The following is a 27,896-nucleotide window of genomic DNA, read 5'->3' on the forward strand; positions in this document are numbered from 1 at the left end:
TCTGAGTGTAGCTGGGGTTTCTATTCATTCTAACACCTCTGGCAAGGTCCCAAATCCAGGACCTCCAGGCAATTTCAAAAGGAATATAGTATTCTTGGCTGTGGTACTATCTCAAGTTAAAAAGACCAGCAATAAATTTCATAAGCTTTTCACTCTTTTGGTGACAATGATGAGGAATATCAGTGGAGGATGAGATCAAGATACAGTGTCTCTGCTCAGCCTTGTTCAGGCTTAATTTCCTCTGACTGCTTACTTGTCATGAGGAAGCAGAAAAAATCTCCTGAATCACATGTGAAGTATTGAAAACACACTTGCAGAAGCCAGTGTTCCATTTTACTGTCACTGCACACTGCTGTTAGTGTGTCTTTAGCTACACCTATGAACAACTTTTCATATCTGGCTAACAATATATTCAATATATTTTATGTATAAGTTCTATGGCACAGTGTAATATGACAGAACTGTGGAAAAAGTTCAGAGTTCTTGTAGGATAAAGGGTACACACAAATATTGAAGTTTATTCTAGCAAAAATCATTGCCAAACAAACAACTTGTTCCCCATGCTGAAAAGGTCACTGGCAAATGAAATGTTCCTTAAAGGATTATGTAATTCCTCATATGGGTTTTAATACCAATTTAGTGAGTGCTGCCTCCAGGTTCACAGAGCTTTAGATTAGATTTTCAAGTTAGTAATGGATAGAGATCTATGTCACTTCTGCAGTCAGAAACTGCTTGAAGTAGCAAGCAGGAAAGCATCATGAAATGAATACAGTGGGCATTTATCTTCACAGAACCCATTCTTTCAGCATAGCATATCAAAAAGCATTACATTCAGATTGTCCCCATCATGCAACATAATCAATATGGAATTGACCTTTTGCATTCCTTGGACAGTTGCAGTGTTCTAAAGCATTAAAACAAATAAATAGATGCTCTCAAAAGATGGTAGATGGCTGCTCTCTGTGTCTTCTGAAAATAAATAAATAAAAGATAATAATAATAAAAGAACTTTCTATTTAACACTTTAACTTCTATCTCATTGCAAAGCATAGAAAAACAAAGATTGCACATCTTACATAAGAGACCAGTCCAAAGCTTTCTTGATTCAGAAGTGTAGAATTCAACTTGAGTTTTGAGTCTCATGTAATACACAGAAGAATTTGTGTCTCAAATTAGAACCAGTTGCATTTTAAAGCAATATCTATGTGAGCAGAAAAAAATGTGTTGAAATTATATTTTTAATTGAAAGTATTTAAAAAGTCATTTACAGAACTTCTTATAAAGATTCTATGATTAAGACTTTATGAATTAAACTTTAGAATTTAAATGAGTGTGATATGAACCTCAGATACATCACTCATGAAGGTAAATAACCTGTCACCTGCAAAGGAACATCTGTTAATTCTAAATTAAATTTGTACTACACAACAAAAGATTAATTAGCATCCAAAATAAAACAACAAAACAAAACAAAATGCAGCTTTTCTCTTAAGACACTTTATTTTTGCAACTGATTTTCTTGTGTACTTAGAATCAGTTCTGCATATATAATACAGAGCTTTTGTACTCTGCTGTGCTTTCTCCATTCTGTGCTATGTTCTGCATTCTCAAATTTCAGAAGAGTTTTTTTACAATATATTTCACCATCTTCTTTGCTACTCACTATTACTTCTGTGTTCCCAGATGTTTGAATTCACTCAATCTTTATTTTTCTTAAGTGACTGAAAAAAATTCTTCCCTTTTTAAAGCATCTATCTCTTATCCTTGCAAATGCAAGTCTAGCCCTTCAGCATTCTAGCAATGTCTCCTTAAATTCCGTTCATTCAGTAAATTCCCTCTGACACCTGAGGTCTTGCTCTCTCCTTCCTTGTCCTCTGATTACTTATGTGCTTGAAAAGTATCTAATTAGATATGTTAAATATAAGACATAATAATCTCATAATTCTTTAGGATTTTCTTTCCCAAAACTTCGTTCCTCCTAATTTATTTTAGTAGTTATCACCTTGTCATATCTCTATGCTTTCTTCCATCCCAAGGTCTGTAACTCCAGGAGCTGAGACTGTACAGTTTGGTATACCAACGATATATCTCCAGTTACTGTAGGCTATGAATATTTCTTCTTTGCTGAGCATTTTCACTCTCTGCGTTGCCCCACAACACAGATTGGAACTCACAGCTCAAATTTTGACTTTGAAAACCTGTTTAAGCATTGATGTGATTACGAAAAATTCAGAATGTCCACTGTTATAGTGGGCTTCAAAGTCACTCCCAGAGTGGTTGAGAGCTTGGTGCTGGAACAGATGGTGTCCAGATAACAAATACACAAATGTTGCCTTTGTAGGCATAAATCTCATTAGCAGCTGCAGGGTTCTGAGTTCTTTAGAAATTCAAAGAGGCATGTGACTACAGACTTCAAAAATCCCACCTTGTATTTCCAGTTTTTAAACCCTAGAACTGCAGGTAAAACTTGCAGAATGCCATACAATTTATGATTGTAAATGATGTTAATATTCAATGCTTTTGGTCTGGAAGATTGCTATAACAACACACATTTGTATTTCTTTCTCCTGTTGGTTGTAGTGCTTCTTGTTTTCTTGATTAAGAGCGGAAAGCTTACTGAAGAAAGCAGTACCAAATGGTCATATAATGATCCTAATGTTGCTTAAAGGTTCCTTCAGACACAAATCTGAGCCGTAATTCACTAGTTATCAGCCACTGCTAAAAGACAAATTGAGAGGGTTGTTCATACTATCTATAAGTAAAGCAAAACTTAAGGTAAGGTTGAAACTGCTGAGGTTGAAACTACTACATGTCTTTTATTAACTGTGGGGCCTGATGGGACTTTTTCTAGGCCTTGGAGCTTGAATTGAAAGAAATCTAAATTTCTCTTCAGTCTAATTCTCCCATTATTTTTTGTGCAGCTGGCTGCACTGAAAACATTCTATTACTTGTGAGAAAATGTGTTTGCTATTTGTGTAGTCCTTATGATTTTAGAATGATTTTAGAGTTATAAACACTAATTTATTTTTTCTTACAGTAACTCTGAGGGGTAAGAACTATTATTCCATATTTTTCCTGACAAGAAATGAGAGATCAAATTAATTCCACCAGATTGTACAGAAAAGCCAAATCAAAGCTCTTGGGCAGATCTTTCCTAGGTGAATGGCTGTGAAGAGTGGCTGCAGAATTGGTATTGGCATTGAGAATGAGAATTTTCAAATACTGTAATCCTAGTTCAGAGAACAGTTGTTATTGGAATTTTAACTAAATGGATGAAGAAATGTTTTAAGAAATAAGTATCAGCCTTTCCTGCTCATTATTTTGGAACTGATCAAAAATTAGTGATTTAGGCATTATGACTCTTAACTGAATAATCTTGTAAAAAAAAAATCTATTTGCAAAAGATTGTCAAAATATTGTCAGACTGTGATCTTTTAATCCTACTTCCTCATCTATTTTTTTCTTGAATGCAGTATTTATTAACTCAAATTCCTTACGATGGATGCTTCAAGAAAATTATATGAAATATGTTATGTAAGACTAGAAGAGAGGAAGTGATGAGGAACAATAATGGTAGGTGACCCTGAAGAGAGGCAATTGCCAATGGAAAACATTTTAGAACAATTTGAAATAACTGTGGACATTTATTTATCTGAAACATCTGGACAGTGCAGCACAGTGGCCAAATTAGGGTGATTTAAAAAGAGATAGATCTCACCTCTGAAAATAGCCATTACCCTCTCATTCCACATACAGCAGGTAAGATTTTGTCATTACACATAGGCAGGCATATTCTCAGCCCAAGGAATTTGAGCCCCACTGCTTTCGTCCCGTTTTCTGCTTTTTGAGTCACTTCTATATCTCCTTCTCATTCTATTAATTCCTTCTGAGTCACATTTTATTCCAAATATAAACTCTTGAGCAATGAATGTAAGATCCAGAAATACTGAGATGACAAACATTTGCTAGTGTAGTCTAGATTAGTCTTGGATATTTCATCTTAAAATTTTCCTTTCCTGTGTATTGTATATGGTTTGCAGTAGAGAAGAACAGAATTATATTTTTCCAAAGTGTCTTTTATTCCATTCCCCAACGCATGCTTCTCTTAATATTGTCCTCCTGATGAATTTTTCATTGTTTTCCTAAACTTAACTTTTGACCTTTGCAGCAGTTCTGCACTCATAACTTTCATGACATACTGAGTTCTTCTCTTTTCCTTTAGGCAAAAATGTACAATGTACCTTCTATCCTGTCAGACAGAGTCTGTCTGTCTTCTGTTTGGTAACCCCTTGCCATTTATTACTGGCAATAACTATTTTTTAGATATCTATTTTTTATCTACTTTTTACTAAACATCATCTTCAGAATATAGCTCACCTAAGGTCATGTCAATACTGGCCTTTTTCTCTCATCTGTCTCTCCTCCCACTTTTATTTATCCTTGTATAGGCTAAATAGGAGGATGCTTTTCCTCCTGACTTCCTTTATTTTTTCCTTCTCCTGTAAATATAAGTGTCAAGGTTTAGCTCTCTTTCATACATAAACCTTTTCTTTTTTGCCCCAGTGTAAGTCTGTGCTACCAGTAAAGCCTTGGTTATTCCCCAGTAGCTTTTCCTGTATCTTTTTTCTGTACTCAGAGCATTTATGGAAGAAAGGCCACAAAATATTTACCACATCTTTTCTGTCCTCCTTTTCATAAACAACTCTTTTCCCATTTAATGGGTTTTCTCATCTCAAATATCAATCGCCTTGTCACTGCCTTCAAGACTTCCCCTACTGCAGCCACCTTTTCACATGTTCCACAAACAGTTTCTCAGTCCAAGAGGAACTGGACCAAACTGAGTGCCTTTGCCTTCCTTTTCTTAAACTATTGAACTTACCTGTTAAAATATGATGTTTCTTGACTGTCCTTTCCCTAACTCGTTTGCTTGTTCCAATGACCTCACTGCATAACCTGTCCTCGTCATCTTTTTTCATCTTTCTGCTTTACTGTTTTCACTACAGAACAGTGCTTCCTGGAATGTTTTTTTTTTTCTCACAAAGGCATCTTTATCTTTTGCCTCTGAGACATCCCTTTTCTGCATCATTGCAGATGCTTGTGATCTGCCATTTAAATTTGTAATCTAGGTTTAATCTTTAATTTAGAGTGCTTCTTAACAATGAGATGCAAACCTGTCTTTAAATGTGGCAGATACTTTTTTGGTGGTGGTGAGAGCTTGCAGAACACTGCAAATATAGAGTTTTGCCGTCCATTTTAATTCCTAAAGCTTTGCCATCTTACATTTCAGTTACTGTGACATCATGTTATCTGTTTCTGTCAAAGGCAGTTTTGCTCCCTGTGTGCATGTAGAAGGCTGCTGCTAAGGTCATTTTCTTAGTCCATCATTTTGATTTTCACACTCCGCAATTGCACTCTCCTTCTGTATTGCACCAAACAACCCAACCTTTTTTTTTTTCTTTTTCTTTTTTTTTTTTTTTATTGGACAAAACAAAACAAAACCTTTCCGAACTCTCTTTATGCCTTATTGCAGTATCAAGTTGTCATTTCCCACCTCCAGTTGGGCTTTGAGGCCAACTTTCATAACACCCATATTAAATCCTCAACTGCATACATTCAGGCACTGAGTGACACCTTCATGCATATTTTATCTCCCATGGTCTTCCATGAAGTTCTGTTATTCCTTTTCAAGCCACAATTTAACATTCTCCTTTGGTGTGGTGCTCACAAAAAATGGGGATTGCTGAGCTTTTGGTGTTCTGAGACCAGAATCCAAGCACACCCACAAACATTGCCTCATTGTTTTCCTTTACTCCTCCCATCTGTCTCTGTCCATCTGTTTTATCATATAGTTTAATTCTAGGCAATTGAAGCAAAAAAAAACAAATTTATATGTCCACAGTGTCACTACCTACAGCACTTGACACATTGGCATCACAATCTGTGGCTAAAATCCAAATCTAATCCAAATCTAAAGGCCATAAGATAATGCAAACACATAAAAGTAGATGTAGATGTAATTATTATGAGGTGTTTACTAATATTTTACCGTTTTTCTTTCATTTTCCTGAAGGTGATATTATTCATTTATTAAAAAATATATATTCTTGTCTTTTACCTGTTAATTTAGAACTGCAAGTGTTGCTTATTATTTTATTTATTTATTTTTTTTAATCTTCTGTCACAACAAGCTATTCAACCTTAGTGTGTGTGAATTTTGGCAGAATTTTCTCATCAACTGTTCATGAACAGTTTCTCCAAAGCAGTCTGTAATGTGGTGACACAAAATGTGTTAAAAGGACACATTAACATTCCTGCCAATGATGACAAGAGGGAGTTAATCCATATGTTGATATGCTGTCATTCAAAAGCAATGTAAGAAATAAATTTATCTTTAGGCAAAAAAATAAAAGGGACATTCCTTGATTTTATTGTTTGAATGTTGTCCTCCCCCATGAGTTAGAGTGGCAAGTGTTCATAAGAATAAATACCCTGGCTCTTGCTAAACATGTTGTGGTCCGCATCTCAGGAAGATGAATTAAGTTTGTGTGTCTTTTTCTGAAAGCTGTTCTCATTGCACAGTCTAATATCTTGAAGTAGAGAGGAAAACATATAGTTTGGTGTTCTTTCTTCTTCCATTTCCTCAAAACCTTCATTGGAGATCCATGTACATACAGTGACACTTCTACACACAACTACTTGCCCTGTCCAAATCTCAGTGGCACAGGTGTGTCAGGAATGATGACTAGAATGTAAAAACAGCAGAGCAGCACTTTTAAGGACCAAACTATACAGGACATACTAGTGTTTTCAAACACTGTTTTATTTTATATCTATTTTATTTATATTACATTATTTTATTTATTTCATTTCATTTTATTTTGATAAGGAATATCAGTTGTAATTATATTTTTCCAGCATCTGGATCTCTCTAATGTCTACTGTGTTTTCCTAAAATGCTTTACAGGGGGGAATTAAGTCCCACCAAGGGACTTAATCATGTCTTTAAATGATTTGATGAATTCAGAACATGGTTTTATTCATGGAAAGTTATGATAATCTTTCATGTGTGTGCCTTAGTTAACAAGGTATTTTGATAGAATTTTATCCTGATATGTAACGTCAGAGCCCCTAATGTCCCTAACCTCTGAAACAATTTGTATTCTAGATAATGAAAGCCAGTGTCTGCCTGTCATATGTGTCTTTGAAAATGTCTCCTGAAGCCCAGCAATATAATGGAGTGCAGTTTTGATGCTGACTGCTCAGAAGAACAGTCAGTCAATGGTGAGACTTTTTCTAATCTGGACGCATGAGATAAGTCTGTTAACAAAGCCCAGTGAGCTCACTATAATGGCAAGTGTCAAATAATTTTGTCGTTTGATATAACCAAGTGTTCTACAAAGTTGGATTTGTCACTGCATTACTCAGTAACTTTAGAAAGTGCTATCTGCTTCACCTTAATTTGTGTACATAGATATGAAGTTTCTATGTCTAATGAATTCCTCTGCTAACTCCACTGCGCAAAAAGATTCCCTCCATCAGACAGTGACAACTCAATCACAATGTTTAAGCATTCCTATTTCCTAATGGTCAGAATATACAGCACAACCACTGCCATAATAAGAACCTGATGGAATTACTTAGTCAGACCGCTTCTGGTTTGCATTAAAAATAAAAATAATAATAATAAAAATAAGTTATAAAAATACCTATCTTTCTGTATTAATTCATTTCAGTCCTCTTTGGACCCAGGGGATCCTAATCAAAAAGTATGATTTGATACTGACAGAAAGAACTGTTGCAATTCCTCTTTTCCCTCCCCATTCAAACTGTATCTGTACCCACACTGACAACCAGTACCCCAAATACAACAGAAGAAGTGACAATCGATCCTAAAAATGGGAAGTTACAGATTGATGTGTTTATAGGTAAGGTTTCACCTTAACCTCCAGTCCTAGTAGGGGTTTTCTTGTTGACTTATAATGCATTGGGAAAGAAGCAAGATCTATCTTCGACCCATGCAATTCAGTGTCATATTTCCTTCTTGAATTCAGTAAGGATACATGTTTTCTCTGAGACATTCCTCTCAGATTTCTCTCTAAAATTCTGCTCTATCTGCTTCCCCTTAAGAAATTAGGCCAACCATCTCTGGAGTCATTAGCAATAGCAGAAATGACCTTTAAGGTTAGCCAAAGAATTTTATGGAAATCTTACATTTTTCTCTCTTTCTATCACTGTCCCAATACTGTTAGTGAACAAGATCCACACCACTTGATGTGTGAAAGGCAGGACATTTGGATGTGTAATGGTTATTATTATAGGTAGGTCTTGACAGATATAAACACATAACAGTCAACAAATGAAAAAGTGACAAACAATACAGCCCTCTAATGGTAAAAGTGAATACTAACATTTCAAGGAATGAATAATAATTATATGAGAAAAAAATATATAAATCATACAAAATGTAGTATGCTTTCTTCGGTACTGCTGATACCAGCCAAGTTTAAATAAGGAAGATGTTAAATCCGCATAGTGGAAAATAATGAATCCCAAAGCCTAGCAAAAAAAAAAAAAAAAAAAAAAAAAAAAAAAAAAAAAAAAAAGCCCTTGTTTAATTTTAAAAGGTCAATAGAAGTGAAAAAGGCAGGAGAAGCATGAAGGATGCAACACTTCCTCTGTGATTGTTCTCCATAGCTGCACAGCTCAGAATCTTACACTGTGCTTTGGGGACACCTTTGCCTGGTTTCAAAAAATAATAATAAAAAAACCCTTAGACCCACTGGGGACATTTTTTCATCCTAAGCTATACTGGGATCTGACTCTGAACTGAATTCTACTTTTAAATGCTGATGTCTGAGCCTAAAGCTGCTTTGGTGGTTGACTGTACATATGGTAATGCCCTACAAATTCTGTTTTCCAAGACAGTGATCCTGCGGTGCTATAAAGGCAACAAGTAAAACTAGGGCATTTTGCTCTCTTTGTGAATGTCAGAAAACATAGCTGTTTAACTAAAATGGAATGGAGATGGTGTTAGAAAGTATTCAGAGTTTCCTGGCTTTGTTCTTCATCCATATGTCTGATCTGCTCACTTGTCTTGCAATCTAGCTTTTCCATTGTGGAACAGAACAAGGGTAGGCAGAGGCTATGTGAGAAACTGAATGAAGATATGTCTTAATAATATTGTTTATGTGGAATTATTGCTGTTGTTATCTGAGGATAAAGCTTCAGTTTTAAGGATATACTTCTCCCTGTAGAGTTTTCTGATGTTTTTCTATTTCATGTCCTTTTAGGTCCATCTCTAAATAAAAGGACTACGATCAGTACTGAAGTCCTTGCTAACAGTCAAGCCTAAGAGCTTCATCAGTATCCCAGTACCTATGTTTTACTTTCACACCCTCATGGCAGCCTCAGCAAATCTGACAGGCTGATATGGAATCACAGGCAATTTGCTCTCTTACCTCATGAGGAGTTTACAAATGAGGAGTTTAATATATTTTGTATGTTTAAATCCAGATCTTTTTCTACTGGAAAGCTTAGAGTTGAGTTGTAGCTGGCCAACAGTCAGCCAGTGTATCGTACGCAAATATTAAGAACTCCAGGAATAACCACTGTTATCACTTTAATCTCTTGATTTCTATGACATCCACATATTACTTCACACAATTGCAGTCTAAGTTTTTATGTTTGTGGAATAGAACACTGACTTTCTGCTGATAAAACTAGGTGATAAATACATGTACGTGAATGAAGGACTAAACTGTGTTCTTGCAGCAATCAATGAATGTAGTTATTTAATATCTGGACAATCTTTTAATATATTCATATTTTCAGCTGGAGGTATCATTTGTTTTCTATAAAATTTAAGCTGTTTCAGGGTTGATAAAGCCTTCTGGATACTTATTTAAGCTACTTTTTGAATTCAGAACTTGTACAAACACTGATTATTTTGGGGTCTGTTACAATTAGAACCACACAGTGAGTCTTATGTTACTGAAACTCTTCAGTTAAAACACAATAAACAAGACATACATGTACAAGTTTGCATAGGGCACAATAGTTTAGAATTAGTTTGCACATTCTCTAGAATGAGAAGAGACAGCAAATAAGGACATTAGTCTAATCAAAAACAGCTCCAGAAATAACTACACTAGAATTGCATCAATGATATTTCAGCTCATTTCTCAGTTCCTCTGAGCTTGAAATGCAAGACAACCAGACTTCAGCAAATAAACTAATAGCAACATTTGTTCAGTTTATAATTCAGAATAAATTAAGGATGAACATAAGTGTGTGAGTGATACCAGCAGTGACACTGGTGAAATAGAATTTATCATATTCTATTTATCATATTCCACAGTATGCCCCATACCATACAGCAGAGTACTGCTTTCTCATCTACTTATATTTTTAATACCAGTAATTGTGTTTTCATTCAGAATCATTTAACATGTCTATGGCTGTTTTATCTATGAGAAACTGTTATTAGGGGAACAAATTAGTTTTTCCTCTTCAGTGTTTTCCAAAGCAATTTAGCAATTGCAAATTAAAAGATGAGAAAGCCAACTTTTTAGACTACATACATGGTATTATGGATCATGTCTGGAGAATTTGTGATTTGCATATATATATTCTTTGGATTCAAAATAGTTGATTTATGGAAAAGAAGGGCCTTGACAAGACAACTTATGTTTTCATCCTCTCAATAAATTGTTCTCTTCTCATTTCAATTATGAATGGCTGTTTTGCATGGATACTCAATACTAAAGTTCTCTCTACTGATTAAAATCTCAAATATTTTACAATCCATTCCAGAACAGGAACTTACATTGTTCATTACAGTTTGTCTTCTCAGCTTCTGATCTATGTAGTACATTACGTTTTATTCCAGAGATTACCTGTATATAGAGACTCCTATAGATTTCTTCTGTTTATATTCAGGCTCCTATAGATTCCTTCCATTACATGAACTAATTTCTATGACAAACAAGTCTGTTAGTTCCTTGTAGTTTTACTCTTATAAGTACAATTAGACCAATTTCCTCTGTCCCTATTGCATTTGTCTGAGACTCTTACATGGGGAATTTAGTAATGCTAATTGATCTCAACAGTAACAAATCCAACTTTAAATATCAATCCAGACCTGATGCACTCACTGGAAATGTCTCTACCAACCCATTGATTTTACTGGGAACACAAAGAACTTCAGCTCTAAATGCAAACATTACAATTTAGTGTCTTAAGTAGGGTGAATCCAGGCTCAAATTTATGACTTTCCCTTAAAGATGTTCTCCAATGTCATCTTTGTTTCTTTGAAGGCCAACCTTAGTGGAAGAAAAATTGTCTTGAAGACACCTAAAGATGCTTGTAAAATAAGTTATATTTGATTTTGGGATTCAGGAGACTCAGGACACCAAACAGGAATTTTGCATCCTGTAATATGTTTCAAAACAAATTTCAAAGCAAATTTTTGTAACTAAGTAAATTTTACATTATTAAAACCCAGAGGCAGTATTTCAGTGTTTCTAGCTGCTGAAAACCTTCAAGAATGTGCTGCTCTCCTCACTTCATCACACATTACATTACAAGGATGAATTTTCTTTCACCTCATTTTCCTGGTTGTATACTGTCATTACAGTATCCAGTCTGTAGTTGAACAACTGCAATAACAGTGGGTTCAGGAGGAATAGGTGGGTGGAAACATCATTTATTTCTCATCATGAAGACACATAATCACATCTAATTTTTTGCACGAGTGCTTTTTGCAGGAGGAATGACAACAGACTATTGTTTTGACTAGGACTTTTTACATGCAGGCCTGATTTGTAAGAGGTGTCTTTTTCTGCTGCCTAGATTTCTGTGCCTCACTAAACCAAAGAAATCTATTTGGTCAAATCTAATTTGTAGTTTTGGTTTTTCAGTTCAGAGTAGTATAATTTGAGCTGTAAAAATGTAAGACATAACACTCACTCCTCTTTTTTTCCTTATTTGCAAAGGTGAATCAAATAGACAAAGAGCACCCTGACACTTTGTGGGGTCAAAATGTAAATGCATTTTCAAGGTATTTTCAATAATCACCACTGACATTAGATATAAAGCAACTGCACAGAGAAATATTTCATCTCTTTATAGTAACGGAGGCTGTGTCAAGTACTTTGACATTTATTTAGAAAATGATTATTATATGCTGCCATTTCTATAATTTATTATCTTTTGTTTGTTTGTTTGCTTGTTTGTTTTATTTTCTTTTGGCTGAACCTTTGATTCTGTATTTGCATTTCATTTATGACATTTTAAAGAATCCCACTAACCAGCTCAAAGCTATGTAACATTGCCTGCAATGAAAGCTATATATCATTTTCCTGTGGCATTAGTGAGACATTTTTCAGGAAGCCACCTGCAGTCACAGGTGAGCTGTACACTTTCTTCCATAGTAGCCTATGGATGATGAAATCCTTTAGAGAAAGAGAGAGAAAGGTCATTGCATTGGGGTGCCTTCTTGATAAAGCCCAGTACTCTGCAGTTTAACCCTTGAAATAGAAATTAAAGGAATTTGTTCATTCAATAAGTAATTCATTTGGGAGGTTGCTTGTAGAATTCTGTTGGGAATGTGGAGTGTTTCTAACCACCTAAGGCTTTGGCAGGACCCAGACCAGCTAGTGATGCCAAACTTGGAGACCAGCCTACCCACAGCAGAGAGTGAAGGCAAAACAGACAGCCCGAAAGAATATCCTTTGCATATGGATAGGAAAGAAGCAATAGGTGCTACTCTGACAGGTTCAGAAAGAGTTGGGGCAGCATAATCACGTGGCTAGATCAGCAGCAATTTCCACACAAACAGTCTGAGAACTGTGTTAGAAGATTTTGGTTCTCAGACTGTTTGTGTGGAAATTGCTGCTGATCTAGCCACGTGATTATGCTGAGTGTCAAATGTTCTTCAAACTAACTATAAAATAGACTGCTTCCCAAAGAACAGTCTGAACTAGCTGGGTGAAAACTGACAGATATGATGTAGAAGGACAGCTAACAAAAGCCTTGTTCTGAAAGTTCTGAAAGATAATCTGAGGTATCACTTTTAGATACATGTGAAGATATCTTGCATTGTTGATACTTTCTTCACTGCAGAGCAAGTTACTAGAAAGTAGGAAGGCATACATAAAATGAATATGATCTTTGAATCCCTAACTGATTGACTGACAATCCCACAAACTGCCTGATGTGATAAATGTGATAAAATATTTAAATTACATCTAAGGAAATAGGAAGATTAATATTAATAAGTTCTTATTAATAGGTTATAATTATTAATTATAATTATATCTATTTTTATTAGATTATATCTAATCTAATCTAATTTATTAGATTATATCTAATCTATTATTAATAAGATCTTATTAATAAGTTAAGAGATTTAAATGCCATTCCCAGGTTCTACCAATGACACTACAAGTAAACTTTTTTCTGACATTAGTAGAATAAAACTGATTATTCCTAATTGAGTTTCCAGCAATAACAGTCCTCTTAATTGATCTCTTGTGTAACAAGATATTTCACAGAACGAAATGATCACCTGTGTGTGCAAACATACTTAATAGGACCAACTGTGCTCACTGTGATGACTAATGCTTTGAAACCCAGAAGATTTTAGTATATAGACACCTATTGAAATTTAAGACATTATAAGCTTGTGAGGAAGAGAGACTCAATGCATCTGAAACAAAGATTTCTAATATCCAGCAAAATAATGTATGTGATAGTAGAAAATAATCCCACAGCTGGGGAAAACAGCTGAAATCTTAAAATTGAACCTGCAGTGGGGTTCACTAGAATTATTACACACAGAGGTCAAATCCCAAATGAAGTCTCTATTTATCAGTTTCACTGATCAGTATCACTGATACTGTCTGAATTCTTTGTTAATGACCTGAACGAAAGCATGGAACACCCACCCAATGGACTGAGCAAATAGGAGGAGTGACTGATTATGCTGGAGTATTGAACTACCATTCAGAGGGACATTCACAGGCTGGACATACCATCAAGAACCTCATGAACTTCAGCAATGACAAATCAAAGGCCTGCACCAGGATTGTAATTACCCCATACAACAGAACAGACTTGGGACCAGCTAAATAAGTAGGAACTCTGGAGAAATGACTTTGGCAGTCCTGGTGTACAACAAGCTGAATAGTAATCACCAGTGTGTTCTTGTACTGAAGGAAGCTGTAAACTGGGTTTTATTAACAGGTACATAGTCAACATGTTCGGAGAGAGCTTATGCCTTCCTCCTTCTTCATTTAGCAAGCTTTTTATTCATCACCTCACGCTGTTAAAAGCTGTGGGAGCATTAATGAAAATGTGAGCTAGATAAATGACAGAAGTGTTTTTCCAATCTGATTACTCAATAGAAAAAGTGCATTTAATTTGAACACTCCTCTTAATTTATGTGATTCTATCATTTAACAGGTATTTATGTTTCACAGGGAAAAGACTGGTTAGGATGGTTTTTACAAACTAGGTTGGGCACTATCAAACACAGCAAAGAAGGAGATTTTGTTACAGAACCTCAGAAGATAGGTCACAAAACTTGTGTGCTCACAAAGAAATTCAGGGAATTTGCAGTCTCTAGTGCATCTAATATTTTGGTCAGTGTCAGGGCAAGGAAACTGAAACCTCTTCTGTAATGAGAGCCTCTCATTGTGGACATAAAAGGATATGAAAGCTGTAAAAACCAAATCCATAATATAACATAATATAATATGATATATATATGATATATATAGATATATATAATATGATATAATTAATATAATACATTAATATATTATAATAAAATTATGATATTATATATTATGTATAATATTATATTAATATAATTTATTATTATAGTATAGTGTAGTATGTTAATTATATTATATTATATATATAGTCATGTCTTTCAGTGCCATAAGGAAATGATTTCTTTCAAAGTTTGCTTCTTTCCCAGGAATGCAGCTGATTCATCACTTATGACATTGAGCTGGGTTTCTGAATTGCATCTGAGGCTTGTTCATGCTAGCGGCAAAGTTCATCAGTACTCTTTCATAGCCAGAGTTCTTGCCACAGTGGGTGCTGACTTTGCCAAGAGTATCTTTCTAATGTAGTGGCTCAATGATTGATGATTTCCAGATATATAACCTAAAACAACACTAGAATCTTTCTCTGTGGTCCTATCAGTATCTCTTTTACTTCCTTTTTCATGAAAAGATGTTTACATTCTCCTTTATTGATTTATCTCTGAATACGATATTAACTGGGGTCATAGCCCTGGTTTGGTATCATAGAATCAGAATATCCTAAGTTGGAACGGTCCTACAAAAAGCATTGAGACCAACACCTGGCTCTACACAGGACCACCCAAAAATTAGACTATCTATCTCAGAGCGTTGTCCAAATGCTTCTTGAACTCTGGCAGGCTCAGATCGCTTCCCTGGGGAGCTTGTTCCAGTAAAACTTAAAGAAGCAAGTGAGGTAGGAGGACTTTCTAGAAACATCAGTAAGCTCTGAGAGTCACCTACACTGACCTTGGTAAATGTTTTCTGTATCTAGTAAATACAATACCAACAGAGGTTTTATGGTACATGCTAATACACTTAATGCTATTCAGCACCAAAAGAAATACAACCCTCACAGGGTGAGTAGAAACAAAGCATTTCCATTACACGGTAGCTGAAACTTACCCATATTAAATGTTTAGTAGATATTACCTGTAAAAGACAAGAGCAACTGCAGTTCAGTCCCATGGCAAGGATGGCACTGTTTTTCATCTCCATCCTGTTTTTGAATTCAGCATCTTCTGGCAGGGCACAGCTGAAGTCTGTCCATAGCTTTTATGAATATTATAATTGGAACAAGGAGAAGGAAGCCATATGGCCTTTTCTTCCCCTCTCCCATGGGCCAATTTACAGCTGGTGACAGAGATCTAGACTGAAAATCTGAGCTATGTTAATCTTCTTTTTTTTCAGTTCTGTTTCACATTTAGGATAGGAAAAAGCACACAGATGGAAAAGTTGAAAAGTATTTGTGTTTTAGACACAAGTTGAATATAGGTTTTAGACACAAGTTGAATATCCAGCCCCTGAGTTCCATGTGAAGACTGGAAGGAAAAAAATAAGGATTATTTTCAGCATATTTTACTACTTTCTACTTATCAAGTTATAAAAGAAAAGCATCTGTGTTCCCAAATCACATTTATAGGAGAAAAAGTGGGGAGATCAGGCAGATACATTTAATAATTTTAGAGGAATAAATACTGTAAGGGTATAAAGTTACTGCAGCTGAAACATCTAGAGACCTCACACTTCCAGTGTAGTTCTTGGTAGGCTATTGGGAGTAACATAGATAAAAAAGCTGCAATTACACAAGGAAACAGCAAAGTTATAGGAAGTTTAATCACAATTTCCTTAGAGATCAGTTAGAGATTGGTATTGCTATATGAATTTTGCAATACCCAACAGTTCTTCTCTAGCTCTTCACTAGGTTCCTGAATGATAGTAGCTATTATTACATCCCAGGATAACAGTGTGACTTTAAGTATGCCTATTTACATCATGTTTCTTTATCCTTACCTTTTACATGAAACAGTTCTACCCCATGCAAATTTTGCATCTCTGTCTTTTGTCTTTTTTTTTTTTTTTTTTTTTTTTTACTCTCTGACTGGACCTTTAGTTCTGCAATGGTTGTCGTCTGAGAGATACCTTGATTTTTGTACTGTAAGATGGACCTCTAGTCCTGACAGGGGAAAAAAAAAAAAAAAAGGTTACACTGCCAACTCTTTTTCTGCTATGCTTGTGCAACAGTGCAACATTTGCCATAAAAGTTTTGGTCAAGCAATTCTCCCTTCTTCTTACTCAACCTTAAATCATCCTGAAATCATCCTGAAACCTGGTGAAAGGAATAGGGCTAGGAACTAAAGAGTGATCTCAGCTGAACTTATTGGCATTTTAATGGCTTTATTTTGATTGCTGTCATCTTCCAGCTCTTCAGTAGCATAATCCAAATGAAATTGAGCCATATTTAGAATATCAATAGTGGTGTCATGATCGATTTCCAATTTCAGGAAATAGTGAAATAGTGAGTAGCAAGAATTCTTAAATCCTGGAGGAAAAGATAAGTGCCTCTCGCCAAAAATAATACTCACCTTTACTACTTTTTTTTTTTTTTAATAATAAACAAAGAAGAAGAAGAAAGGGGAAAAAAGATTAATTGTTATCAAAAAAATCTAGCAGAATAGATGAGCTGAACATAAGTTATATTTAGTAAGCCTACAAGCAGCTCCACATGGTATTCCTGCTCCCAATGTATTATTAAGATGATTTTTCAGAAATGAAAATCATTGAAATTGACATTAGAAGAACCGACAGCACAGAATAATAACCTACAGCTAAGCTACTGGTTTCTGACTAAGGGTTTCTAATTCTCCATAAGCTCTTTTCAAATTCCTGTTAATATGGCCAAAGACATTCACAAATTGGAAAAGCTTCAGCCAATAGAATATGGCTTATGGACTTAGTGTGAGAAAGAGTTGGCACAGCTTCACAAAGCTCCCTCAAGGCTCTCTCAGGAGAGACTGAAGTGACCAAAGACAGTGGCTTCTCAGACACTCTTGTCTTTAATAACTAAATCCAATATTAGTTCATGATCCCTTTAAAAGTCTTTTTGAATCCTCTAGCAGCTGTATGTCTCAAAAAAGCCAAGGAATTTTGAAGCGAAGTGGATTTCTGGTGGAAGCACATTTGAATGAGAAAAATGTATTTCTCTCACACACAAATAATAATTCTGTTCAAATTCTACAGACCAATCGATTTGCAACACAGAATATGCAGCATTTTGGAGAACTCTGAATGTCCTTGTAGAGACTAGCTTTAGTTTAATAGCTGTGTAGTCCCATTGTCAAGAGAACTATTGTGCTTCTATTGCTGTAAAATTTAATTTTACTCTCCAGTTTAGTTATTATACAGTAGTGAACCCTGTTACAAAGATACAGTCATTTTTATTATAAATGGTGATAATAATTCTGTCTATGAGACACTCCTACTTCATGCAATGTATTGCACTGTCCCAGGATTAAGCACACTCTCTGTTCCAAATCACTGTCGAATGTAATATATAACATAGGGCTCCTTTTTACTATATTCAGCATCTTCAAACCCTTTCAGCTGTTTAGAAGTCACTGGTGTGTTTTCTTGTGTAAAATGTTCCTCCCTCCTATTTTTTTCTAATTTTGCTGGTATTTTAATTCTCATCAATAATTTCAATATAATTAAAAAGAGATGAAGAAAACCAACCATTGTGGAGAAAAAGTCTAATGATCTCCACAAAACAGAGTAATTGTGGTTCAGCTTTTGTTGTTGTTTTGTGGAAATGTTCTGGCATAAGATACTATGCTGAACTACCACCTATTTACTGGTAGGTTTGTGCTTTGTTTTAAAGCACCTATTGTGACAAACAAAATTTCATGCCAGGCCTCAATCCTGCAGAGGACTGTCATTACAATGAGTTATACAAAATTCGTTGCAGGGTGGGAAGCTGAACCAACAAAAGGAAAATGGGGGAGTGCGTATTTATCACTTCTACTCCCACTATTTCGGTGGAAAACTTATGTGCTCAAAAGATAAAATTGAATGTGATGAAGAAGAGGGACTCAGACTGGTTGATAATCTGAACCATGTATAAATCGATGCAATATGTTCTTGTGTCTATAGATGCCTTGAAACAATAGCTCAGAGCAGGATGAACCACTATGCTCACTTCTGTTAAAAAGTACATAAACACAGACAATACAAAGACATTGTTATCTGTAATCCTCGTTTTGTATTTCTTCTCCATGGGATTCATCTCTCTGTGGCTCAAGGCTTAGCTCCAATGCAGCCTGGCTACTAAACCTTGAGCTAAATGTCAGAACAAATTGTTTTGTTGTGAGAAAGGTCTGTGAGGAAGTGCACAGAGCCATCCAAGATAAAGAAGCTTAAACTGAGAATTCATAGTTAGCAGCTTGAGGATTTAAGAGGAAAAATATGAACACAGCATGCTATTGCATAAATTCATAAAAGAACAAAACAAGGAGCCAGAAGACAGCAAACTAGCAAAATCAAGGGTGGAGGCTGACCTTTCGCCCCTTTGCTGATGAGTGGCTAGCAAAGACTGATAGGGTATCTTGTTGGGAATGTAAATATATTAATGCATAGTCTAATGGCTTGGCAAATGTAGTTATTTATTGCATGTATTTATTGTGTGTAAAATCTTCTTTGGACTTTTAAGCTGTGTCTGAAGCTCTTGGACACATAGCAAAAGCTGCCTGACTCAGTTAATGATATTGCAAATAAATTTGTAATTTGCAGTTTGTTTTCTCCATCTCAAGGGAGTGGGGTTAGCTATTTGTATAACCACAATTCAGAAAACTACTAACAGCTTTTGTTTTCTATACTAACCTCTGACCACTTAGATGGGAATGGAAACCAACAGAGAAGAAAAAATAAACAAACAAACAAAAACTTTGTCAACTGGAATAATTCACTGTAGTCTTTTATTTGACCTTCTTTCCTAAAGTATGATTAAAAAAAAATAAATTGACAACTTTTCTTCCACCACGTTTGCAACCTTCTGTATTTCTGACATGTTCGCCATTGTTCCTATCAGTATCTAAAGCTCTTAAACATTATAAACATGATATAGAATTCACAGATAGGTAAAAAATATTCTAACATGGAAACATATACTCTATGGAGAAAGAGAGAAAATATAAATAAAATTATACCTAGAAAGGTGGTCTTGCCAACCAGTGGGGGAAATTTGCAAATTACTCCATCTTGCTGATTATTTTTGAAAATCTAGGATATTAAAAAGAAAATAAAATTATTCAAAGAATAGTTTCTAACTTTATATCCTGAGTGAGAATAGTGAGAGAAATAAACTCCAATTTTGTTTAACTGTCAGAAACGCTTCAGAAAGATGGAACTAAACTCTCAGGAACTTAGTTAACATTTGGTCTCTTTTCATTATAACATTTATTTTGTTTATTTTCTTGCTCAGAAAAAAAAAAAAAAAGATGGCAGAAGATAGAGGTGAGAGCCAAAAAAAAAAAAAAAAAGTATTATTTGGATGAATCTTTAAAGTTCTTAAGCAGAGTTGTGGAAGAAAATAGAAAATGATGCTTGTATAAGATGTAAAGCATATCATGTGTCCGTCAGTTTACAGTAATACAAAATATGATGGAGAAGACATGCTTTGGGGTAAAATTGCATACTAACCACTTTTGAATGGAGGCAATGCAAATGGAAATATTAAAATGTAATAATACCTTTATTGAAAAGTCAGATGAGAGAAAAACCGTCTGCTGCTATTTTCTTCTCAGATCTTTATGTGGTCTGACATTTCTAAGCAGACTAGCAGCAAGCAGCTGAACAGCTCTGGGAGATACACTAACAAAGATTGCTCTCCTGTAGAGCTGAGCCATCAGGACAAGCTTCTTAATATTTCTGGCATGAAACAGAGATCTTTCCTAAGATTTCTCTAGAGCCTGTGCACAGAAACAGCTGACACCATGTGGGCTCCCTTTAAACAGTTTTGAAATACACTATGTTCTTCCACCTTTGGCCTTTCACACTGTAAACAATACATTTACGTCTTTGATTTTAACAACTCTGATCCTCCAGGCCTGATTGTTACATCCCCACCCCTGATAAATGGGTCTCACACCTCACCTCAGCATCTCTTCTGTTTCCTCTTTCATGTCTCCTCCATGCCCAGGAGCCTTTCAGATTCTATCTTCAAACTATCATGAAGCCTCTGAATGTGTTTGAGCTGGACATTACAGCAAATACATCTTTGTGAACTTTGTGATCAAAAGATATCGGGTAGTTTAACTCTACTGTGATTACATTCAACACACGGCAAAAATCTTGATTTAGGATGGATGCTAGGGTGTGATATGATCACTTTGAACATGCAATCAATCAATTATAGTTCCAGAAACACACGCAGATCACTGAGGAGAATTACCTTGCTAATGAAATGCCCATATCACTACAGCGGAAAAATAGCAGACCCATTTTTAACATATTTCACCTATGTGTGAGGGGTGAGTAGAATTAAGGCAATCTTCTTATACTCAGCTGATGCCCAGATGTATTTTCAGAGTGCTGGGTTTCTTAGTAGTTAGGGTGGCCTAACCTCTCAGACAGCTTCCTGGTAACAGAAAAGGTTTACATTATCTTTGCAAAGTCCTCCTGACCGGTGCAATGTGCTTTGCAATGATAAAGAATAATTGTCCCCCAAAGTTGTTCTTGTACTCTTTTTTTTTTTTTTTCTTTTAGTGACTCCAGCACTACTGTTCATAAACATTTCTAATGTAGCAAAACACAACCATTTTTAAAGAGAAGGTTCTTAGAAATTGATGAGGAACTCCATTTTATTTCCATTCCTGGATTTGGATCTTTCTGTTCCTCCATGAAAATAACACTACTGGATCGTATGAGAAAGTTTTCCCTTGCATGTCAAAAAATATGCTTCAGACTGTTTGTTTCATGAACCTAAAAGTATCAACATAACAGCATTCTCATGTCATTTGCAAACAAAACACAATTATGTAATTATGAGATTTAAAGTAGATCTGGAATAAGATAGTAAATTTAATTCCCTTAGAAATTATTCTAGGGATTTGCAAGAAAATAATGAATATAAAGTTAGAGTTCATTTTCACCAATATAATACTCCTCATAGTCAGATGAGTACTTTATAGATTTATATATTTTTTTCTCCAGACAGTGTGATATCCTAAGACTGTTTTAAGATGCTTTGTTGTCAGATTTTTAAATAGAGATGTACAGAGAAAACACATTTTGAAAACAATACACTATAAATTTAAAATCAATGTTTTCCTTGATTGCATGTCTACCCAGGAGAAAAGTTCTAGTTCATTTACAGGCTATTAGGTTCAAAACAGAAATGACTGGATGAAATTCAGTGAGTCAGATGAAGTGGTAAGTCAGAATAAATAATGCTTATGGCTTAAAATCTATTCAACTGTTTAGAGGGGAAAAAAAAATCAATCCAGATAGATTTGTAACATACAGTTTTTTGTTTTGTTATTTTTAAGGGAAAGAGAGAAAGATCTAGTCTAGAAATACACTCTTCCCTGGGAGCTCTGCTTGGTTTATCACACTAACAGTGCATTTCTACATACTTTTGAAGACCAAGAATAGGAGCTGAAAACTTGGGCACTGATTCAGCAAGGTACTCAAGAATGAGCTCAGCCTTAAAATTGCTCTAATCAAAGCAACATTCCTGGTGCTACTGCTTGATTTTAGAAAGTAAATTTAGCAGTAATGAAAAGATGCCAGAATGAAAGAAGTGAAGGCTGTCATCTCTTTATGCACAGAACAAAATGACAATGGAAGTAGCAAGGAAAGCTTTTTTAAGACTTTCCCCTCCACCCCATGCTTATCACCCCTGTCCTCATATATTTAAACTTAATTTGCTTTCTGATGCAGTCCTTGAGATGCCCAACAATTTTAGTTAGTACCAACTAAGTAAGGCTATCACTGACACCAATTCAAACTAATAACGTAAAAGGCTGTAGCTCTAGTCCTATCAACTAGCCAATCCCCTTAACAATTCAACATCTTTTTCCCTCTCTCCTTGTCACAAATTCAGTGCTTGAACTTGTTGCCCAGAGTTCCCACATTACCAACACCTCAGCACAGTGTCTTCTACCTTTTCTGTCTCTGGGAACATGTCAGGATATTTGCCTGATTAACAGGTTTAATTATGAGTAGCTGGAGAATGATAGGGTCAAGGGCACAAAGGTGACAACGAGAAATGAGATTTGGGGTTGATTACTGGGGGCCTTCAGTATCATTGTAAGCTTCCAGAGGTGTTAGGTTGTGAAACAAAGGTTTTCTTGGTGAAAATTTTTCAGAAGAAGAGTTTTGGTTTCTTAACAAGCACACTGCCTTCATAAATCTTAAAGAGTATTTTAACTGAGAAATAAAATTTTATACCTGCACAATTCCTACTTTTTGACATTGACACACTTCTCATCAGTACCAAGTAACATTTTGTCCCTGATGTAACACTGAAAATAAAACTCTTATCTGTGTTATAACATGGGAGAGGTTTTTATTTATTCATTTATTTTTTCTTCCAAGTCCCGCTGTTGTGAACAAGAAGTCTGTAACTGTCAACAAGATCTTACCAGACTTCCATTAAGACACCTTTTGCATTGTCATGCAGCAACAGGACAGGAATGAGATTCCTTCTGTACTTCTTGTACAGGACACTCTACAGGATACTGGACTGCTCTTTATTACTGTCCCTAACCTGAGGTACTGAAAAATTTCTACAGTCTTCTCAGAAACCTGTTCTCACAAGGATTTGGAAACAGGTTGGGAAAGAAATAAAAGCTACATCCACACTTCTTTCCCATCTTGCCCCAGGGAAAGATGCACAGGGAAAAAGATAGCACCAAAGCAAGGAGAGAATCATTGTCCCTGGATATTTTTCCTTACTTGGAGAAATTAAAAGTTACAGGAACTAGATGAGCTTGTCTAACTTTGAACATGATAATGATTTTTTTTTTCCCCATGACGTTCTCTGGAAATAAGGTTTCCATAAGGTCCAAATTACTAATGCATCATTTGAAAAAGAACTTCCTTATATTTATTTTAATTTTGGACAATGATCAGAGAACTCCTAGCTCTTCTGTTTTGAGTGTCTTATCTCCTTTTGGATGTTTCTTTCCAAGCTGAAAAGTCTTATTTTAGTTAGCCTTTCTTCATGTATGATTGTATTTGCTGGCCTACTCTGCACCCTTTTTACTGTATCCTCCTTGAGTATCTATACTAAGTATTCAACATATAGAATGCTTACATTTTGTACCATGGTGCAGATAAATTTTTTAAGCATTTTCTTTGATAACTTTTTTTTTTTTTTTTCCCTGAGTTTATGATTGTGTTATATTTATAAATTTGTTTTTCTCTGTCCATGCATATCAACGTGCATTTCTTAACACTGAATTTCATTTCCCATTTTATATCTCTGTAACTTAGTCTGATAAGGTCCAGCAAAACCTTAGGCATATTTAATTTTTACTATGATGACTAATTTTGTGTCAGCAGCAAATTTTATCACCTCACTAATTTCTCCTTCTTTCAGATCATTTATAAATACATGGAATAGCACAAGTTCCAGAAAAGATTCTTGGGTGTATCAATGGTAAACCGTCTATTTAACTTTGCACTAGCTTTTTGGAAATTCAATAATTGAACTGAAATTCAATAACGCTATATTTGCCAGAAGCCTTTTATCCCTTGCTTTATGACTGTTCCAAAGGATCTAACAGGTCTGTGAAGCATGACAACCATACTGATTTTTCTGTAATGTTTTGTATTTATGGATAGGAAACTATTCCTGTTTTATTATAATGCCTACCAGTTTTCCTACACCAGAAGACTTGTGGAGTTGTACTTTTCTGAAACGTCTCTTAAAAATTGGCCTAATGGTCTCTGTTTTCTTATACAAAGCTTAGCTGTACAAGTTAGATATATGTTTTAGTAAAACATTTTAGAAGTTATTAGTTGTGTAACTTTGTACTCTATATCTCTTAAGCCAATCCTCAAATTTGTAAAATTTTCAGACTTGTCTCCTCAAATCTTTTCAAACCTTTCTACAGTGGAAACAGGGACATTACAACCAAATTTAACTTTGTAACTTTTTTTTTCTTTTCTTTTTTTTTTTTTTTCACTATCACCTAGGTAATTTCATATCCTGACCGACTTTCTGGTAGGCTCCATTTTCTGATGCATTTTTAAAAATCCTATTAGATTTTTTTCTGCCTTTTGCAATTTTCTTCTCAAGGACGTTGCTGACCTGCTTCATTGCCATTCTGTGTATCACATGCCAATTTCTGGGTTTTGTTTGTTTTTGTTGTTGTTTTTATTTTTTTCCCCTTATTTGGACAATAAAGGGAACACAAATACTTGTTTTTCCTCTCAAACTGTTAACCACTGTCTGGCAATGCAGTGAAGGAATTCAGTCCCCCTGGATGAAATGTCTTCACAGAAAAACTAGGGAGGTATGTGAGAGTTTCTTCAAAGCAAAAATAGTTTTGCCAAGGACAATAGCACATCTCTAAACCATTCCTAGCACTGCAAAACTTCAGAAATGTAGCTGGTTTAATCCAGTAGGTTTAACCTTTGAGTAGAGATATTAAATACTGCATGAAATATGAACTGCTGAGTGACATTTGCCTAAAATGTCACCTTATAAAACTCCTGAGTTAGAAAGGAATCTTTAAAGATAGCATATAAAACTCTCTGTTAAACTGGCAGTCACATTTGTTACTAGTTATCACAGGTTTTTCATGAAAAGTGTTTTCAAGAGGTCTGCTAATTCCTGAAGTGAGAGTCTCTGAAACAACCACTCCAACTGGACAGCAGCAGAAGAAACAGACTTAAATTTCAGAGGGGGAAGGTTCTTTCTCACTCCTTTGCCCAATCACAGTGGACACCACATGGCTCCTCTCTAATCTGGTCATGGTCCTCTCAGTTTACTTCTCATTGATGAATCTTCCCTTTTTCACTTTCATTTCTCGAATTTTTCTTATTGATGCTCATCCACAAATACCAATACCAGAGGCCAAAGTCAAGTGAGAAACAAATCCTATCTTTCAATATCTTTTAATATATAATGTATATATATTCATACTTAGTTATACAAGAAAAATGGAATTATATCTGCCACATTTTCAGTGTCCCCTGGCATTACAGGAATTCTGTCCTGCAGTAGATCTCTGCCCTTCATTTAATTCACCTATTTCACTTTGATCTTCCTGGAAGGAAATGTTTCTTAAATGAATTCCAACTGCACTGCAGAGTTCCTGGCAACTGTTCTTGGATGTCCCCCATGAAGAGAGTAGAAGATTGTTACTCAAGAGCATGTTGATCTACTATGTTGATCCAAAAAAGTTTTGCAGTAGTTTGTGCTAATGGCATTACTTTTTACTTCAGCAAGGTAGACTTTTGTGCCTTACAATCACTGTTGATACTGCATTCCTAGTAATAGTTTTAGAGACTAAAAGCCCATTAAGAACAACAGGTTTTAAACTGTAAAATTATATACAGTGTAATTTTTGCTTTGTATTCTGTTACTGCAACTGTGCAATCGATGGAAGTAAGTCACCATTGTAAGTCCCTTGAATTTGCTGTGCGTACATGCTACAGAGAAGCACTTTTAGTATTAAATCCCTTTGTATTTGAAAGCAGCACAAATTGATAAAAATCAATGAGCTTTATATTTTAGATGGTAAAAAATATTATTGTTATTATTATTTCCTTATTTCAAAGCCAGAAGAGAACCACATGCATTTTTTTTTCCCTCCAAATTACACAAAACTCTTCATGTATGTACTCTGACGATCCCAGGTCATATTGTTTCTTTTAACAGAATTTTCAGAACAGATGAGTACAAACAACTCATGCAGCAAAGACCTTCATTTACCCCCCAATATATTCATTTTCTCAGGTTAATACAAATAACAGTGGATGAGGTCATGGTCACCTTATTGAGGCTTATGGATCACCTCCTGAGATTAACACTCAGTACAAAGCTGCCTACTTAGATGATACAAGCCATCTATGATGAAGACTGGAAATGCAACCTGCAGAGACTCATGCCTGCTCTGTAATCACTGCAAAACATAGGTCACACTTGACTTGGCCAAATATTCTGCTAGCTGATGAACAACCCCTTATCTAGCATACAACATGGAAAATAGCTAGGGAAGTGTGTCATTTTTAAAACTGCTTCTGTGGCTTAGAATTTGACCACAATATTCAAGGAAGCCTGTTGTGGGTTAACTCTGACAGGCAGCTAAACACTGCAAAATAGCTTGCTCACTTTCCCTGCTGCAGGATGAGGAACAGAATAGAAAGAGTAAAAGTGAGAAAATGTGTGGGTCAAAAGAAAGACAGTTTGATAAGTGAACAAAAGTGGCACACAGAAGCAAAATGAAATAAATTATTCAGTCACTATTTCCCATTATCATGCAGGAAAGCAAGGCTTCTTTACATGTAATAGTTACTTGGGCAGACCAACACCATAACCCTGAATGTCCCCAGGGTTAAAAGAAACCCTTCTTTTCCCCAGATTTTGCTGCTGAGCATGGCATCATATAGCATGGAACATCCCTTTGGTCAGATGGGGTCAGTTATCCTGGCTGAATCCCTTCCCAACTTATTGTGCATCCCCAGCCTACTCATGGCAGGGGACAAAGGACAAAGTAAGATACAGAGAAGGCCTTGATGCTGTGTAAGCACTACTCACAACAGCCAAAACTGCTCTGTTATCATCAACATTGCTTTGGTCACAAATCCAAAACATAGCATAATATGAGCTGCTATAAAGAAAGTAAACTCCATGCCAGATTAAAAAAAAAAAAAAAAAAAAGTATGATCTCTACTCTATCCATACCACCAGGGATTCTGGGATCTAAGCATGACATAAAAGATCAAAAACGCACAGTTAGGGAGCTTAACAAGATCACCAGCCATTCTTCTGGTAATGCTACTGAGCTCTGACTCTTTCTACAATATCTGACAAATATATTTTCAAAAAATAGCTATTTAAAGAAAGATCTGAAAGATCTGAGGTGACTGGACCTGCTGACAGAGTGAGATACTTCGAAGGAGACATGCTGGAATCAGATTCCCCTTGGATGCATTTTCATTTTGCAGGGAAAGAAGGTCTCTCTTAGAACTGTGTTTGAATGGGAAATAGTACAACATTTTTCCTTTTCTACATGGATCCTACTCTGTCATTTCAACAAGGAGACTGTACCCAGCATTACCTTACTCAATGACATT

The 27,896-nt window shown here is 35.4% G+C and overlaps 1 long non-coding RNA gene across 3 annotated transcripts in view; it reads left to right on the plus strand.

Moving 5' to 3' along the window:
- Positions 1-27,896, plus strand: part of LOC137845393 (uncharacterized) — a 43,287-nt gene that overhangs the window by 3,229 nt on the left and 12,162 nt on the right. For all 3 annotated transcript variants that reach the window (XR_011090208.1, XR_011090207.1, XR_011090209.1), the window contains one exon: positions 7,166-7,281. This is a non-coding gene — a long non-coding RNA (uncharacterized lncRNA). The remainder of the gene's footprint in view (positions 1-7,165; positions 7,282-27,896) is intronic.

Source organism: Anas acuta, chromosome 1 (genome assembly GCF_963932015.1).
Source record: "Anas acuta chromosome 1, bAnaAcu1.1, whole genome shotgun sequence".
Taxonomy (NCBI): Eukaryota; Metazoa; Chordata; class Aves; order Anseriformes; family Anatidae; genus Anas; species Anas acuta.